Source organism: Cebus imitator, unplaced genomic scaffold (assembly GCF_001604975.1).
Source record: "Cebus imitator isolate Cc_AM_T3 unplaced genomic scaffold, Cebus_imitator-1.0 Scaffold89, whole genome shotgun sequence".
NCBI classification, from domain to species: Eukaryota; Metazoa; Chordata; class Mammalia; order Primates; family Cebidae; genus Cebus; species Cebus imitator.
The window spans coordinates 1,211,341-1,217,137 of record NW_016107404.1 but is presented as its reverse complement, the minus strand read 5'-3'; the positions used below and the strand labels follow the sequence as shown (position 1 = coordinate 1,217,137).

The window sequence follows — 5,797 nt, the reverse complement described above, 5'->3', positions numbered from 1 at the left end:
GTCCTCAGTCCTATGCCCACTCCTCCAAGTAGCAGAAGAAAGAGGATGGGAATGTTTGCCAAACAGACAACACTCAAAAAGTACTCTAGCAGGCATAAGACCGAAGGAGGAGGCGATGTGCTCCTTTTCTCTGTTATCACCAGAGCCCGTCAACATAGTTGGTGTCTACTCTTCCTTCCATGACTGATGGGTATAAGCCAATCATTGACGTTCCTCCTCTCCTTGACAATGATTGGTTTAGGCACAAGCATGTGATGTGATCCTGGCAAATATGATGGAAGGAGGCTAGAAGACTTCTCAGTCCTTAAGAAGGCTAATCTTTTTTGCTGGCCACTGTCCAGTCTGTAAGGGATGCCTGGAACTGTTGGACCCAGCCTACAGCTGTTAGGACCTCTCTTTCCCAGAGAGGGAAGCTGCGATGGGCTTAAGAGTGATGCCTTCCCCAAGACATGCCTATCCCACAATCCCAGCAACCCACGAATGTGACCTTATTTGGAAAGGGGATCTTTTCAGATCTCATTAAGTTAAGGATCTTGAGATGAGATTACTCTGGTTTATCCAAGTGGGCCCTACATCTAATGACAAATGTCTTTCTAAATGAAAGAGAGGGATTTTAGACAGATAGAAGAGAAGACACAGATAAGAGGAGGAGGCAATGTGACTGCAGAGACAGAGATTGGTGTGATGAGGCCACAAGTCAAGGAGTGCTGGCAGTCACCAACAGCTGGAAGAGGCAGAGAACAGATCCTACCGATTCCAGAGCCTCCAGAGGGAGCATGGTCTTGCCAACACTTTGATTCCAGACTTCTGTCCTCCTAGAATGATGAGAGAACATATTGCTGTTGTTTTTAACCCACGAAGTTTGCTGTAAGTTATATAGCAGCCACAGGAAACTAATACAGTAGCTCTACAGACAGGACCATATGCCAGGAGCTGTAAGGATCCCAGAAAACCTGGACCAATGCAGCAGGGAGGGAATGAGGGAATCAATTCCCAGCTTCCCCTTTCTTCATTCTCTCTGACTTCCAGATAGCACCTCCCACTGGCCAAATCCAAATGAAGACCGTAGGGCAAGGGACATCTTTTGATAGGGTCCCTAGGTGTTGGCCTCCTGAGACTCAGCAGGACGGAGAAGGTTGGACTTGGAGGGGCAGGTAGAGCTCCAGCATGTGCCCCATTGCAGGCAAAGCACGACTGAACTGTAAGCATTGATCAGCCATGGAAGGATGAGGTGCAAACATTTCCATGAGATCTTTGTGGCAGGAATTAGTGCTTTGTGTAGTTGAGAGGAAAAAAAGATGTCTGGAAAAGCTGGTGGAAGAAGTAGAAATTTAGGTAATGTTTGAGTGGTAGGAGAAAGACGGTTGGATGATCCAGGGATGGGAAAGGGATTCCTTGTATATATCTACATCTATATCATCTAGATCTATGTATCTATAGCTATATATCTGTGCTTGGAAGATAGCTAGATATCATGGTGGAATAAGAGTATAAAATAACAGCATGTGCTTATGATGGGGAAATCAGGTGGGAAGAGAGAGGAACTGAGGAACACTAATCTAATGTGGAACTTTGACTTTTTTTTTCAGATTTCTGGCATTGTGGCAATCAACAATAGGGTCACTGCTACCCCATGTAGAGCCCTAACCATCCCTTCTACTGACAGGTGAGGACAGCCCCATAAGATCTAACCTCAGCGTCTAGGAGTACCGCTTCCCAGGAAGGTGGTGAATGAGAGTTGGGGTCAGTCTTATGTTCTCTGGATGAGAAGACACAGGGCTCAGAGGATAGAATTTGGGCTGGATGAATTAGAGGGACCTGTGGTCATCATCCCAGAAGCAAGTTGCCAGGCAGGGTCTGGAGGTGTTGGACTCAAACCCATCATAGCCACTGCCCTATGTGGTCCTAGGCAAAGTGTTTTGTTTCCCTGTGTCTCCCAGGAAAGTGGCCACAATGAGATACTTTCTATCTATCTTGAAAATACTTTGTTTGATAAAACCAAATAATGGTAAATAAACTGAGGGAAATAAACGATAATCACTAATTTATCAAACTATCAAAAATGATCTAATTACAAAGGAGGGAAGAGAAAAAAAAGGCCAGGGAGCTGGAAGGTACAGAAACAATGTCAGTGTGGACTAAGGAGAGACAAAAGCATACACATTTATTAGAAGAAGAGATAACCTTGCCCCCCTTTTCACTTCTGCTCAGGAAATTTTGCTTCTCTTTGCCTGATAATCCAAGAGGGAGGACCAGCATCTCCATGGCATCTCACTCTGATTTGTGAAGATTTGGCCAGAGAAATTGTTCTCAAGAGGGTGAATTACATGACAGCTTCTATTTTATGGCACCTTGCTATCCACTTTGTAAGGCATGAGTAACAACGACAACAACAACAAGCAAACCAAATTACCAAAGCACATAACAAATTTGTTCAGTCAGTTACAAAATACACCTCAGCCAGAGAGGTGGGCATCTGACTCCTGGAGGGGTCCTTCAGCCTGTGGAGTATTCTTCTGTGTGCCAGGTTTCACAGTAAGCAGAGGCTGCCTCTGAAATGACCAGAGAACCAGTGGGTTGTAGTAGTTTGCATATGGGGAGAAAGGGAGAGAGAAAGAGAAAGAGTGTGTGTGTGTGTGTGTGTGTGTGTGTGTGTGTGTGTGTTTGGCTAAATGTCATCTGTGTGTCTGCATGCAATACTATGACAATGAAGTTGGACATGCTTCTATGTGTGAGATGGGGTCTGGCCTTGGCAGCAAGGGGGTGTACGTGTGGGTGTGAGTGATAGCGGATTCAGAGTCCCGGCCCAGGGCCCCTGGGGACTGTCACCTGCAGGACTCATCATAGAGGAGACCAGGTGCTTGGAGTCTCCCCAAAGCAATACAGAGTGCATGGTCATGAGTTTGAAAAATATTCCTGTGAGAGATATAAATAAAGACTCTAAGCCCAAAGCCAGAGTTTTAGAAAGCCAGCCTTACACACAGGATAATTTATAGCTGCTGCTGTCTCTTCCCATGCATGACTCAGCTCTCCTAGCCAAAATAGGCCTAGCCTGCTCCAGTAACCTTTGCTGAAAGGGAAGAGCTGAAGCAAACTCCAAGAAGCCCAATGATCCAACCACCCAGCTCCCAGACTAGCTCCTGCTGAGCTCCTTTCCTCTGTTCCCTTTGGGCAAACTCCAGTGATGACATGGATGAACAGATCCTGGAACCTGAGAAACTGGAGACTTAGGTATTCCCAGCTGACTGGTCCTTGGAAGTCTATTAAACTGGCTCCCTTATACCTTCAGGATCTTGGTGGATTCTGCTACCCGCACAATGGGCATTGGCTCAAACACCCTTCCCACCACTCCCCAGCCTGCCTTCCAGCTATTGGGAGGCAGCAAAATCAGAACAAAGACCTGCTTGAAGCTAGATAGTTTTTATCAGTCTCAGAGACTCTTGAGCCCAACAGGAAGAATAAAAATGAGAGCATTTTTCCCTTTTATTTGAAAGACAGTATATATCCAAGTCAAGCGCCAAAAACTGGCTAAAAAGAGGGATAAATAGTGACATGCTTAAACATTGTGGTGAATTTGTTGGGGGAGACAGCCTGCAAGGAATGAGGTTCCTTTTTTCAATTTTCTCTCTATATTCCCCCTTCCCACCGACCTTCTTTCATATATTTTTAGCAGACTCTTTGGTCAACCATGTCAAAGAGATAGCTGCAAGCACAGAGAATGCATACCGAAACCAAAGGATATTTCCCTTTTTTTTTTTTTTCTTAAAAATCTTCCAGGAGTGTGGAAAGGACTGGAAGTGCTTGAAGGTCTTTTTAGCCACATGCCTCACCCCAACTTGGATCTGGAACATTTTTATGCCAAGGCCCATATGCCTGACTGCCCAAGTATAGGGGAAAAAATAACATTCAGGGCTTAAAAAAATAGTTTAGCTTTTTGATTAAATTGCTAAACAGCCTTGAATCAAGTATTTTCTTTCTGCTCTAGCAGATGTGCAACTGGCCTAATTTTAACTCAGGATCCAGCACATAATAGATAATGTAATAATTGTTGAATGGATGAATAATTCTTTAACTCTGTAATGAAGTGTCCTCATTCAATCTGCATTTATTAAGCCTCTCTGTGTGTGTGTGGGGTGTGTGTGTGTGTGTGTGTCTACAAGTGTGCATCCTCAAAGGCCTTTTCCTGCAGTAACATTCTATAATTCAGTGACCTATATTCTGAGTAAGTCATATGCTGATACTTTGATGAATCTGGGGGAAGGAAGTTTCAAGTTAGCCAAGTTAAAACACACATACACACTACACTTCAAACCTGCACAAACCTACTTCACAAATGACAGAAAGCAGAGGATCTTGGCAGCTGCATAGCTAAAACCGCAGAATTTCTGCCTGGTCTGGCCTGGCCTTGTTGGAAATGCACAGTGCCTACTCCGGATCCCACAGCTCAGTCTTTTGAAGTTCTTTTGTTCCTAGTCTCCTCTTCTTTCTGATCTTTCCATTCAGGAGTGATCCTCCACATTCTCAGTTTCTGAAGACCCCCTGTTCTCCTAGTCACCCGTGTCTTTTCATATCTTAAAAATAACAAAGGCTGTGCATCACTCATATGTGCAGATTGATCTGCACATGTGGCTGAATTCAATTTAGAGATACTTGCATGTTTTAGGAAGGTAACAGACTAGCAGAGAGGTGAAGAGACTCCCAAAGTTCCACAGCCATTGAATAGCAGTAATCTAGCATATTATTCTGATCTGACATTGATCTGTAATTATCAAGTGAGAGCTACAGATACAATTCCACAAGCCTGCCAATTAGGAGCCTTGGAGTGGCCTTGAGACTGAGTCCAGCCAGTCTTTCTGCCCTTTTGATAGCTGATTACTCCCCTTGGATCTATACGATTTGGTTCAGCTTCCCATGATTTCTTCTACTCTATTTGGGATATTCATGCTATATTAGTAATTTATAGACCTGGATGGGCCCCCCAGATGTCATCTGCTTTCTGAAGTTCTCAATCACCAGGCAGAATTCCAGCCCCAGCAATCCTTGGTTCTGAAGGATATAGGGTCGCCCTTCAGTAAGAAAACCAAGTTACATTTCTGCTTTTTCCTCCAGAATGAGTGGCCCCTTCCGTTGGGTTTGCAACATTTCCTCTGGAAGCCCCCGCTTACTGTAATCATCTCCAGGTCTTGGCTGAACACTTAGAGATTCAGAATACCATTTTGGGTACAACAAGGGTCTCTTAGAGCTAAAAAGATAGAAACTTTCATCCCACTGATTAGGGTTGGAAGGAAAACAAATACGTAGATTTTGTTGCTCCAATGAAACAGATCTCTGTGTCTGCACAGCGATGACAGGGAATGGTCTTTGGTCTCAAACAGCTTGGTTCTGACCCAATTGACTTGGAAGATGGGCTGCTCATGAGCACTGCAGCCCATGCCAAGGTCATGGGGACAAGTACACGTGACCATTCCAGGGAAGGAAGATCTGTATTCTTTGGAGAAAATTCAGATGAGTGGGGAAGAAGAGGAGGAGGTGGCATGCAGAGAGAGGGGGCATCTTGTTTTGCACTCTCTCCTCCATCTTTGTCACCCCTCCCCACCCCCTGGTTACTCATGCTTCCAGGGGAGCTACAGTGGTTGTTCTCAAAATAAGGCCCCAGGACCACAGATCTGTCAGTGGCAGAAGCAGCCAGGGCCAGACCAGGGCCAGGTGATTCTATGGCCTGTTTATACCCTGTAACCAGAGCCTGTTCTCAAAGAGGCTTCCTGACAGCTGTGGAGGTAAGGGGATGGACCAACAC

General features: G+C 45.0%; 1 long non-coding RNA gene across 1 annotated transcript; it reads left to right on the top strand.

Moving 5' to 3' along the window:
* Positions 1-473: 473 nt before the first annotated feature.
* Positions 474-2,366, top strand: LOC108308902. Its single transcript, XR_001827099.2, has 3 exons — positions 474-867; positions 1,590-1,666; positions 2,212-2,366. It is a non-coding gene; the product is annotated as an uncharacterized LOC108308902 (long non-coding RNA).
* The last annotated feature ends 3,431 nt before the right edge of the window (positions 2,367-5,797 follow it).